Source organism: Atta colombica, unplaced genomic scaffold (assembly GCF_001594045.1).
Source record: "Atta colombica isolate Treedump-2 unplaced genomic scaffold, Acol1.0 scaffold23, whole genome shotgun sequence".
NCBI classification, from domain to species: domain Eukaryota; kingdom Metazoa; phylum Arthropoda; class Insecta; order Hymenoptera; family Formicidae; genus Atta; species Atta colombica.
The window spans coordinates 158,254-172,649 of record NW_017259327.1 but is presented as its reverse complement, the minus strand read 5'-3'; positions in this window follow the sequence as shown (position 1 = coordinate 172,649).

The following is a 14,396-nucleotide window of genomic DNA, read 5'->3' as shown; positions in this document are numbered from 1 at the left end:
TCATGATTCCAATTTTTCTCACTTTTCAACAAAGTGTAGGTCCGATTTAAACTTTTGACTGTTCACTGACATAATGAAGATTTAATAAATAAATTTATTTATATTGTCCAACCTCTGATATGGTTTTAATAATTTTACCTATATTCTTTCTAACGTTTGACTATTTTTGTTGTTGGTTTAAAACTTTTAAAAGTATAAATTCGATACGAATAAATTCAATAGTTATATATAAAAATAGAATTATTCTTTCTTTCTTCTGGTTTTCTCCTTAATTTTGATATTCGTCCTAATGTTTATTAATAACTTTATTTTAGAAAAAATATGTGAAAAAAGGAAAAAAACGAAAGATTAGAATGTGAGATTTCCAGCACACTGATCTCGCACCTTACGTATACAACCACATGAAATTCTTACAGACTATGTTTATAAAAGCAGTATATATAACTCCCATAAAAAATCGTAAATAATTAATATCTTATAAACTATTGCGTTTTGAAATCATTTTTCTGCTATTACTGAAATTTATTAAAACTTATATGTTTTCTCGAATGTCCTTATACTGATATACACCAAGCGACCGAAATCGCTGAGAAAACATTTTCGGTCTTCGGTCGTTTTTATCAAGCGCGACAAATTGAAAGAAGGTTTTTTTCAGGTTGTCTCATGCTATCTAGTACGTTCTCGACCATTCTCGGCACGCCGAAGACGAGATTGGTCAATGCTATCAAGAAAAACAAGGAAACCTATTACCTTTCTTTGTTTCAACTCAATGTGAAGAATTTCCCCTATGATTAGCAATTAGCTAAAATAAAAGTATATAAACATATGGTGTTGTGTATGCGCGGTTTTACAATGCGCATGTGCCACAAATAATATATACTATTTGATTTGTTTTCTGTTCCTGAGGATTGCACTAGAACTGAACTGAATTGAACTAGTGCAATCCAGAACTAACGAGTGTAAGCGTGCAGGCAAGGAATAAAAAACGTTTTAGTGCAAGATAAAAATGGCGTGTATATTATTTATATGGAAGTATTAAATTCGTGTGATAAAAATGAATGCAATTTCATTAAAAAAAATTAAAGATAGTGATGACACAAAATGTTTTTATATGTAGGCTTGCTATTATTTATATATATTTATCATTTTATTACTTATAAATTCTTGGATAATTATTTAGAAAACGCCTCTCACCTTCGATTTTAATAAAGTTGTGCTCATTTGTCACATTTTTGCATGAAACGAAAGAATCTGGCAATATAATATCATGCCTCAATTCGCAAACCGAGATATTAAGTGTGAAAGTTGATGACTGTGATTAGGAAATCTGTCATCGACTTAGTGCGTCAAGAAAGCGCACGTACAGCATCGGCAGAATCTATCCTTGAACGTTGCGTGTCACTTTTTAGATTTTGTGATCACGGATTCGTGAGAATCATTCGTGACTTGACTGTTAAAAAATATCTTATTATTGGCTTCCAATGATATATTTATTATTATTTTAGCCGCAGTGTCCGAGGAGCACAAACTCGGTGTTCTTTTAGTCCCGTTGTACATACTACCTTGATCAAAAAGTTCCCGAAATTCATTCAGAAAATTCAAAATATAAGTTTTATTCATCAAAAGTGATATTGTCCCCTTCAAAGTACTCCCCATCGACTGTAACGCACTTATGCCAGCGCTTGATCCAGCTCTCGAAACATTTCTGGAACTCTATTGTCGGTATAGCCATCAGAGCCGTCTTCGATTTTTCCATTATCTCCTTTCGGCTGTTAAAACGCGTCCCCCGTAATAGTTTTTCATGCCACTCATAAACGGCTGTTTTCTTTAGAGTATCACTGCCGAAACAGTTTCCCAACATTTCCAAGGTTTTCATACCATTGAATCTATTTTTAACGCAAAATTTAATACAAACTCGTTGTTGCAAATTCAACTCCATTTTTAAAACTGTAAAAAATCGAAAATACGTGTAAAGGTAGATGTACTCAAGACGGTGTAACTTTACAAATGTCAAGCTATGGTGATAAAATTTGGTGGGATTGTCAATGATAGATGTGGTAACCTAATAAAAAAAAAACTCAAATCAGCTGACTCAGAGCATCACCTGGTGATAATTCCGGGAACTTTTTGATCAAGGAGGTACATCGATTTTTAGTTTATCTCGGAACGATATTTACGAGGAGATATTGGATTCTTCATTTTTAGTGTAGGAAAAGAAAATTTTTAGTCTTCTTTAGGTTATAATGCTCAACTTGTTCGTTATTCGCAGCTCTTTCTTTATTTCAACGAATTTCAGGTCTTCACGAAAGAAAAGAGTCGTGGGAGTCCGATGGACGTAACAGTAGTTAATATTTTTCTAAAACTAAATTAAGTTAAAGTTAATGGCTTATAAAATTAATAAAAATAAGTTAAAAGTTGAAGGAGTAAAGAATTAACTTAAGTTTAAAAAAAGTTGATTCAAAAAAATTTTTTTTGAGATCAGAATGTCCTAATTTTTCTTATAATGAGATTACTTTAAAGTAAGTACTTACAAATATAGATTATTAGGTAAATTTAATATTAGATAAATTTTTTATATTCACATGTAAGTTACTTATATATAATAGGCACACTATAAGGTGTTTTTGTAGAAGCTTGCAAGAGAGAAAAGTATATGTTTGCGTTATTTCTTTTTCTTTAACCTTTAACTTCTAACTTTTTTTAACTTCTAAAACGACTGTTCATGCTTGTTTACGATTACATTGACTAGATATTTGTTACAAAGATAAATATAAAAATTTCGAAAATGGATAAATATACAGTATTGTTCAACAATTCTTCAGCTAAGGCTCATTTCATATTTATGTTGCTGAAATATAACATTTATGATATCTAAAATTAGTGTGATTCAAATATAAGCGGAATTGACAAAACCCAGCGAATCAATAAAAACTGGTTACTGTATGATGTGACTCTTATTATATATAGAGTCTCTCACCATAAAATTATTGAACTTTTTCTAAATTAATTCTCTAATGTTTAAGACTTCATAGAAAAAAAAAATTAGCATCAAGAGAGGTAGAACAATTTTTAATTTAAAAAAAAGTTAATAAATTAAAGTATAAAGTAAATTAAAAATAAAGAAAGTATTTAAGAAGGACTACGAGCCAATGAATAATTTCCAATATACATTTATTATAACAAACATTTCGACTTTTTAACGAATCATCCTCAGTGTTATTAGGTATACAACTTTGCTTCCGCCATTTTTTTTCCGAAATTCGAGGCTTTATTGTAAAAAACTGGTTATACATTTATGATTCAAAGTATTGTCCAATCGATCCAATTTTTTACTTCTTCATAAGATCAGAAGTGCTAGTCAGCCAGGCCGTGTGCCATTGATCGAAACAAGTGATAGTCAGAGGGAGCAACGTCTGGAGAATACGGCGGATGGGGTGGGACTTCCCATTTCAACGTTTCCAAGTATGTCTTGACCACTTTCGCAACATGGGGTCGAGCATTGTCATGCTGCAAAATCACTTTATTGTGTCTCTTGTTGTATTGCGGCCGTTTGTCTTTCAATGCTCGGCTCAAACGCATCAATTGCGTTCGATACCGATCGCCTGTGATTGTTTCAGTCGGTTTTAAGTTCATAATACATTACGTCGAGCTGGTCCCACCAAATACAGAGCATGATCTTGGACGTCAAAATCACCGTTCTCGAAGCGTTGAAACCACTCACGACACGTTCTTTCACTAATAGCGGCCTCACCATAAGTATTAGAGAGCATTCGATGAGCCTCAGTCGCAGGTTTCTTCATATTGAAGCAAAAAATTAAAACCTCCCGCAAATGACGAGAATTTGGCTCGTAAACTGACATTTTCAATCGAGAATAACTTATATAGAATATATAGAATAACTTTATGATGTAGACACAAATCGACTAATGTTTCTATGGGGTTATGTTGACAGATGCCCAAGTTTATTGTATGACGTCTATGATCTATTTATTTCGACCACCACTTACTGCTAAAGTCATCTATAGGAAAACGGCGGAAGCAAAGTTGTATACCTAATATTAACTTAAAATTTTATAAACCGCCAATTATAATTACACAGACACGTCTATTTGAAGTTCGTGTAACATGTTCTTTCTTTGATTGTTCTATTAGTCCTTGTATACAATGTATATTCTTGTGTTATATGATTTGAGAAGTAATAAACAATGTAGATAGATTACACACTCCGTTAATCTAACAATTAATATAACAATTAATGATTAATTAGTGAATAATTGATAATTATATTCACTTACTATTCTCATGTTATGTTAAATAATTAAATATGTTGATAAATAATTATATAGGATAAAGAATGTGCATATCTATCTCAAATGCAATATATATAAGTCCAATGTATATAAGTAGTTAAGTGCAACAATTTTTTACAATGAGTAACATAGTTGATACAGCAATATACGATTTTTAGTGAAACATTACTTATAAGCAAAAAATTAGATACTTATAAGCAAAGAATAGACGTTAATTATATGTGTTACTAATGAACTTCTGATATTATATGATAAATAAAACCTGTAATGTATATCCTATTCTGATAGGGATAGACTAAGAAGGGGGAATAGAATGTAAGAGGGAGAACGGAAATAGGAATCTAGAAACAAACAAAGAGGAACTATGAAGAAGGAAGAACTGTAGAATATTTTGATAAGAATCCGGTAGAGACTCTATTATTTTGTCTGTTTAAATTTATTTTTTATCTCTTTATGGATCATCTCAGAAATCAATCTTTTATTGTAAGAAGGTTGTTTGTCCAAAATTTTTACATCTTTCCAGTTAAAATTATGATTATGATTAACACAATGTTCTGTAATCACAGAAGGAAAATCTATCCTTTTATTAATATCCGAGATGTGTTCTTGTAATCTTGTTTTCAATCTTGTTTTCTTTCTCTTTGTCTAGTCTATGTAATTAGCTTCACAATCATTACATGAAATCTTATAAACGACATTCGGATTAGACGGTTCTAATTTATTCTTTCCTTTTGTTATGAAGTGTTTTAAAGTATTCGGGAAGGAATATGTTAATTGCAATTAAACACATTAGTTATATGTAAGAAACTTTCTGAGATAGACTTTACGTATGATATTGTAAAATATTTTTGTTTAATATGAATATTTTGTGTTAAATTATTATTCTGCTTGTGATATTTTAATTTATTTTCAATAGTGGAAAAGCTAAGAGAATAGTCATTCTTAAAAAAAAATATGTATAGCGTCTTAAGTTTTTTTTTGTGAAAACATGGATGAGATAATAATTCTATGAAACTTATAATGACTTCTTTTTTGTGACAAAGAGGATGTTGTGAAAATTAAGGAACTTATAAGAATAAGTACTTTTTTGTGTCTATCAAAAATAATTTTCTGATTTTCTACATGGTAATGTCCAGAAAATTTAACTTTCCATCCAATCTCCATAATAAATTATACGTAAAGAATTAAAAATTTCTAAAATCTGATCGATGCTATTGGTAGGAGCCGCTAAGATTATGTTGTCGAATATTATAAAAGAAAATAATAATTTATGTAATTTTTAGTAGGTAATTTTTGAATCGCAATTTCCTTCAAATCCTGTGTCATCATATCCGCTATCACAGATGAATAGTGAGCTCATTGGAGTTCCAATGACCTGTTTATAAAAAACTTTGTTAAAGAAAAAAAACATGGAATTCAGAACCAAACGAATGCCAGCTAAAAATTCGTTAAAAGGAATATTTGTTTTTTTATGTATGTGATCCCATCTTTTCTCAATGCTATAATATTTAATGCCAATTCAATGGGAATATTAATGAACAATGATATAACATCTAAAGATATAAAAAAAACATAGTTTAAATCAAAATTGATTCTATTTAGTCGATTAAATGGAAACCATTTTTTATATAACTTGGAGTTTTTGGTATATTATCGGAAATGATATTATGTAAAAAAAAGGAGAAATGGGTGTTTTCCAATTGCTTAACACATCTTAACACAAACGTACATAGGAATGCATGAAGTATATCATTGTGCATGAATCAATTGGAACAAAATGTGTACGCTGTGCATGGTTGAGATTCGTTTGCATTTCGTTTCGGATAGAGTTAGATTAAATGTAGTTTTTTCCGTCTTATTAAATAAATAAAAGTAAAAGTGCCGGCCACTCAATGTCTTCCAACATCATTTATAGCTGCCGCAGTTAGTAATTGTGCTAGAAAACACAAGCTTACACAGCCCTCGACTGAGTACAGATGTGTAGGGTTGTGTCGACGATAACGAACAATTGAAACGCAAACTTGTGCCATATGCACGAAAGTGTCTAGAGATATTGCAATTGGAAAGCACCTAATATAAGGGCTATTAATTGATGACACTTTTAGAGGAAACCTCGGTGAATCTTAGTCAACTCGTAAGTTCTAGGTAAAATCCCATCTGTCATTAGTAATCTTTTATATGTATATTCATCGAAGCCACTCCTTTTCCATCTCTAATAGAATGCTCAACTCTGTAGTCAGCTTTCCCGTGGGATCTTTATTAATTATTTGATATATTTCTGTATCAAAAAAAATCTCTTTCATTTTAGAAATGTGTAGCATGAAAAATGGTTCTATTGAGAATAATAGTGACATTTCCTTTGTCCGTTTTTATAACGAGTAAATCAGGATGATTATTCATGAATTTCTTTGTAGTGTTAAGTCATTTTTAAATCTGTTTTTCTATTAAGTCTAAGGAAGTGGAATTTTTATAACATCTGTCAAGAATAGAATTATTTCTAACGAAATCAATGATATTATTAGATCTACCTATTATATTATTTTCAATCTGTTTATATAATAAATTATAATAAATTCAATCTTCTGTCGACGTTATTTTATGAACAGATAATCCAAATTCCTCATCTAATTGTAGAAGAAATTGGACCTCTTTAGAAATGTCATTGTCATTCAAATTGATCGACCACTTTTTTTTGTAAGGTATCAAATAGGAAGGCTTCATCGAATTCATCCGTAGAGATGTAAATATCTATTTTCTCCTGGTTATTATTTACTATTGGGTTGTTCAAAAAGTCATTTGGGTTGTTCAAAAGGCGTTTTTTCCAATAGAATATGGCGTTGTTCACGTTTATTTGTATGCGAGTGTGACATGAATATCAAATGTTTACGCGTGTTTCGTTGTTGACACTCAACCTAAAAATTAAAAAAAAAAGTTAACGCGATTCGGTCGAGTTTTGTGCTTGCAATTGTGGTTCGAACATGGAGAATTTTGAAGAGCATATTCGCCATATTCTGTTTTATTATTTCAAAAAAGAGAAGAAAACAACTAAAGTAAGGGAAAAGTTGCATCGAGTTTACGGCAGAAATGTCGTCAAAAAACGTCAGAACTGATTTGCCCGATTCCATGATGGTGATTTTTCAGTCAAAGACATTCATCGCTCCGGTAGGCCTTCCAAGATTGACGACGATGAAATGAAAGCATTGGTGCAAGCAAATAAGCATTCAACGGTTCGGGAGCTTGCTACCGTTCTGAAAGTGTCCGTTGGAATGTTCATGGCCATTTGAAATCGCTAGGCTTCGTAAAAAAGCTCGATGTTTGGGTACCGCATGAGTTGAAAGAAATCTGATGAATCGCAGCGTTTGCGATCAACTCATCAAACGCAAAGAAAACGATCCGTCTTTGAAGCGTATGGTCACGAGCGACGAAAAATGGATTGTTTACAACAATGTCAGCCGAAAAAGAAGTTGGAATAGGCAAGGTGAAGCACCGGAAAGGCAAGCAAAGGCGGAGATCCATCAAAAGAAAGTAATGCTGTGGTGGGATTGGAAGAGACCAATCTTCTATGAGCTACTTCCAAAGAATAAAACGATTAATTTCGATGTCTACTATGAGCAGTTACAGAAATTAAGTGATGCCGTCACACAGAAACGTCCCGAGTTAATCAATCGTAAGGGTGTGGTGTTTCACCACGACAATGCGAGATCACATACAGTTTGTCACTCGGCAAAAATTGTTGCAACATGGTTGGGATGTGTTACCACATCCACCGTATAGCCAGACCTTGCACCATCAGATTACTTCCATCTCTTTAAATTATATTTTAAATTTAACTAGAGTCAATATTTTTAAGATCACTAATCAAATTGCTAACAACTTGCCCTTCTCTATAGTATGTGAACTTTTTAAATATCAAGGAAAATTAAACATTTCTTATTTTTTATTATATGCACCTTTCAATTTCAATCAATTATTGCTTTCACATTATTACGTTGTATATTATTGAATCCCTTCTTAGTCTATCCCTATCAGAATAGAATACATATTACAGATCTTACTTGTCATATAATATCGGGGAGTTCTTCGCTTATAAATAATGTTTCACTAAAAATCGCATATTGCTGTATCAACTATGTTACTCATTGTAAAAAATTATTGCACTTTAACTACTGGATTTACATATGTTGCATTTGAGATATGCACATTCTTTATCCTATATAATTATTTATCAACATATTTAATTACTTAATATAACATGAGAATATAATAGAATTTCTCTAAATTTGTCTCATGGGACAATAAGAATGGAATATCAAAATTATAGAGTATCCTCTCTACAGCATGAGTCTACCAATCACCACGTACTAGCGCGAACGCAGTTGCACATGCTAATCTATTAAAATGCACTACATAATCTTAGCCATATGTACAAAACAAGTCATATGTACATATATATCACATATTATGTATCACAAAAGAATATATTACACAAATAGTTATATATAACTTACCTATGGAATTACGTTCATACTGTGAGAATCTAGTATAGGTACAGATGCGCGTGCAACACATATCCAGCCTACCATGATATGGAAGAGGCATGCCATTAGTGTTTGTAAAAGTACGTGTGAGCAAAGATTATAGAAGTCAAATTTAGAGACTCTACTGTATTAAGTGAATATAATTATCAATTATTCACCAATTAATCATTATATTAATTGTTAGATTAATGAAGTGTGTAATCTATCTACATTGTTTATTATTTCTCAAATCATATAACAAGAATATACATTATACACAAGGACTAATGGAACAATCAAAGAAAGAATATATTACACAAACTTCTAAATATGTGTCCAACGGCCTGTTTTTGCGTAATTATGATGAATTGGCGATTTATAGAATTTTAAATTAACAACATTGACCCGATAAAGAAATCTGTTGTGTATTTGTGACGCTGGTGTCACCTTGTCTGGAAGGCTCGTACGCGGCGTCTAATAACAACGACTCTCTTGATTCGAATCTTTATTGTTGAGTCAAATTTAAGTTGTATTCAAAGCGGGCGGTAAGCGAAGCTTGTAGACCGATAATTTGTGTATTCGTTAAGATGCGTGTACCGGTAATTCGCACTTGGTCGACGTCGTCGACGTCGAGTGATTTCTCATAGTTCGGAAGAAAGTATCTTGCGCGTGACAGTGAGGCCGGCAAATCTCGTCGAAAACTCAGACAATTCGCGCACACTACGGTCTGCCCTTGCGGTGTGCGTATACCGAGAATGTTAGGTAACAAAATGCAGCGATCATACGCGACAGAACGTCGGGATTATTCGCACTTCGGCTTCGGGATAAGAAGCGCAACGAATAGATGATCTGTATTGATTGGGATCGGAAAGTGAACAAATTTCTCGCACGCGAAATGCGCACGCGATCGTCACCTTTTCAAGAGTCGCGCACGAGGGAATCGCGTGTCATCTGAGATAAACAGCGTGATTAGAGCGAGATATACATGTTTAGAACGGTGATGGCTCGGTGTCTATTTATGTCTGTTTATCGTCGAGAATATATTCAAAGTAATGATGTTTCGGAACATACCGCCCGCCTTGAATGTATGCATTCGAAAGAATTCGCATTAAAGCGCGCAAGACATAAAATCTTCTTCGGATTGGCGATATCGGCGGTAAATACGTAACGGTATTGGCGCCTCTGCATTAAAACAATAACTAAATTCCTTGAAGTTTAAGGCCAATGAGCATGTGGTCGTTCAACAATGTCTCATTTGATGTGCATGAAGCATTGAAGACCACTCGTAAGCAGATGGTTGCACTGCTGTCACGTAAGACAGCATGATGCGGAATGAATAAGTTTGCTCTGGTTTGACAATTTCTGTCGGTAGACTTTTGGTCATATGACCGAGTGTTTCGTACTGCGAGAAATTCGCGGTACTCGGAAGCGATAATTGAGTGTCGAATTAAGCGTTGTTTCAGCGGCGAAAGCTCGAAACAGCAATAGAGCGCGATTCACCTATCGAAATAGGTGTCCATTTTTAAACAATAATCGAACGATATAGTGTCCATCCGTGATTCTATGTTCTTCGTACTGGTGCTCCTCAGGGCTCCGAGGAACTTTCCGAGGCATTTCTTTAATCTCCTAAAAGCGACGAAGATTGCGATCGAAAGTTTCAAGAACAACTTCGTGATGCGCAAGCGCGGAAATTGATTCAATAGTCGGAAACGAGGCTATTGGTCCGGAAAGAATTCAGCCGAATATTTTGCGCGTCGTATTTTGCGCGATAGGCTCATGTTCGGAACCTTTTCGAACACCGTTGAGAACGAGCACGAAGAGATCGGCATCGATTATAATGTCGATCGGATCCAAACTCATGGAGTTACGAGCAGCAAGTTCAAGTCCGGCGACGTGTTTCCAATTATATGCGGTATTTACTCGATTCGGTAAATATTTTGTTAATAATCGAAGTATAAACGCGGTAGTATAAGCAGATTCGTCGCGAGACGCTGGAGTAATCATAAGTTGAGTAGCGTGATGCACGATAGACTGCATTTCGCATGACGATAATGGAAACGGAGCAATTAATTCTCGAAAGGTGTAGGCGTTGAGTAAGCGATTCGAAGATAATCGTAGAGACGGATCCTTAATCCAGGAGCACAGGGACAAATATTTATGAGGCGAATAAATTTGCACGCGCGCGGTCGCAAATAAGATTTTGGAGCTCGGCGCTACGGTTTTCGCTAACAAGTGCGTAGCGGTTTCTCACTACTCGTGGATGCGGACGTTTAATGTCGACGGTTTAATGTCAACAGGCTTAACGGAATTATTAAAATATAACAATGTATGATGCCGTTTATTATACTGTTGACACGCGCGAAAATTTGTACAACCCTTTCCAGCATGCTTCGTACTGAAACAGTTCACACAGCGTTCTGGTTTTTAATGAATTCAAAATGTTTGGATGGTGTCTGCTTGAGAACATTGATACAATAGATAGTTTGTTTTGCATAATGGGCATAAGAACGGAACGGTAGACGCGATATGTAAGGCGAGAGTTTTCCTCTTGGAAATCGACTTCTTCAATGCGTCCGCGGGTGCAATTGTGTCGAATACGCGAATGCGTGATGCGAGAAATTGATCAAGTTCGCGATAACGCGAGTAATCTACAGTATCGCCGAGTTTAAGTTCCCAAGCTTTTCGCGATGACTTATCGAGTTTTTGTGCAATTAGAAAAACAAGCCAATCATTCCAATGTTCATAACCGAGATTGCTCAGGCTTGTATCGCTTTATTGGTTTGATCGTGAAGCGTGCGAAGGTTGGAGGTTTCGTGAGGTACGCGACGGTAAATTGAAAAGCGATTGTAAATATATCGTAATAAGGCGACGTTTATAGGGAAACAAGAATATTCCACGCGATAGTGAAATTATCATTGATTACTGCGAAATGGTCAAAAGTGTTATATGCATCCCTCTTTACACACGAACACAAATAATGCATATGCTCGACATTCGTTAAATTGATCATCATGGATCATTGATTTAAATTTATTGCGAAATTCCCAACTACAAGCGAAGCTTGTAGACCGATAACTTGTGCATTCGTTAAGATTCGTGTATCGGTAATTCGTACTTGGTAGTCGACGTCGAGTGGTTTCTCATAGTTCAGAAGAAAGTATTGCGCGTGGTAGCGAAGCCAAATCTCATCGGAAACTCAGGCAATTCGCGGCATACTACGGTTTGCTCTCGCGGTATACGGAGAATGTTAAATAACAAAATGCAGCGGTAATACGCAACAGAATGTCGGGGTGGTTCGCACTTCGGCTTCGGGGTAAGAAGCGTTACAATGCCCGAATAGATGATTCCTATTGATTGGGATCGGGAAGCGAACTAATTTCTCGCACACGGAATGTGCGGTTGTCACCATGTCCCGCATGGGAGGGTCACGTCATAAACGCGTGATTAGAGCGAGATATACGCATGTTTTGAACGGTGACGGCTCGGTGTCTGTCAGTATCTGTTTAGTTATCGCCGAGAGTACATTCAAATCAATGATTATTCCAACAAAATCAAAACGTTTGTTATAATAAACGTATACTGAAAATTATTTATTGGCTCGTAGTTCTTTTTAAATACTTTCTTTATTTTTAATTTATTGAGCTACATTATCTTTTTTAAAAATTAATGTATATAACATTAATTAATTAAGTTAAAAGTTATTAATTTTTTAACTGTTTTTTTAACTGTTAACATTTTAATTAGTTACTACCCAATCCTGAATTTTTCTAGCCCCTAAAATGGGGCTTTTTTAAACCGATATCTTTATAAAGAATCGCTTCTTTTTTAATAAGACCTACTTCGAATCACTAAACGGACTTTGAATCACTTGACAGATTTTGACTAAACTTTGAATGGACGATATCGGAACACTAAAAATCGATATAATCGATTTTTAGTGTTCCGATATCGTCCATTCAAAATATATTCGTATTGTTATTAAAATCAAACAAAACAAAATTAAACATTTTAAAGTTATTATCAGATTAGTGATGGACATAATCAACCATTCTGCGAATCCAAAATTGATTATAATCAATTATTCTTTTGAGATAATCAATTATTCTTTTGAGATAATTGATTGTTAATTAATTTGAGTTGAGTGATTTCTTTTGAGTTAATTAATCGATTTATAATCGTTCAATTAAAGTAATTAAAATAAATAAAAATTATAACTGAATTTAAAACTTTCATTTCTTTATTTATACATATATGCATATAAACTTCTTTAAAATACAATCTTTTTTATAATTAAAACATATTAAAATAAAAAAAATTTTTTAGATTACAACTTTTTTAGATTACAAGTTTGTAATCTTTAATTAAAAAAACTTAAAATTTTTACATTTTTTTCTATTTCTTCTTTCAAAAATAATATGTCCAGTGGCAGAGAATAATCGTTCCACTGGCACAAAATTGCCAGGAGTACATAAATATTTCAAAGCTATTAGATAAATTTCTAGATGTCTAGTTTTCGAATAATGCATAGGTTCTTCAAACACATTAATATTTGGACAATAGAAAGTTTCTAATTAAAATGATATTGTCTACACTGACTGCAATATTAAGAAGAATTTTCTATGAAACTAAAGATGCCAATGTAGACTTATACGTATAGTCAGATTTTATATTTAAAGTTTTCTTAAATTTATTTTTAGATGCTCTACAACTCATTTGGCTACTGAGCATCTAAAGATAAATTTAAGGAAGCCTTAAATATATAAGGTTTGATTATGAACACAAGCACAGTACCATAGTCATATAAATACCATAGACTTATGAGATAGACGAAGCATTCATACAAGAGAAGCTGAAGATTTGCTAAAAAAAGAAAGACATAATCGCGGAGTAGTTTTCTTCTTTTTTAATGGTGAATTGATTGTCGCGGCAAGCTGGGAAATAGCCGAGAGCAATGAAGATAGACGTTCGAGAGTTGTGGCCTTACGATCAAGCCCTCCCCCCATTTACTGTAAAAGAGAGAAACAATTATGTCTGAAGTAGAGCTGTCTTTCAATGTTGTCTTCAGCTTCTATCGTATAAACGCTCTGTCTATTTTATAAGTCTATGATAAGTACATACAGTACTATGGATACTGAATTTGTCTCCAATTTTTAGTGCGTGCATCGATTTCCAACCAGGAATGTGGCTGTCTTCAGCAAGTTAAAATTGCAGATTAAGTTAAGTTAGCTGAATCTTCTTCCCATAAATATAATTAATCCTTTATATCCAATTGTGTGAGACTCGTGGTAAGGAAATCGGACAAGCATGAGTATCACGGGTGAGGGGTCTGAGCACAAGAATTGTCGTAACACTTACTTAGATTTAAATTGTAGACATAGATAATGCACAAACTTTGGCGTATTTATTGTCATTTCTTGGAGATATGACAATAAGTTGTAAATCATACGTGGAAGTTTGTGTGTTACTTATGTCTACTACCTTGAGAGCTGTGGTACAAAGTTCGTACAAAGCTTAACTTTTTTTTAATTTGTAGGAGAAAAGTATGACAAAGAGTTAATAAAATTAAGTT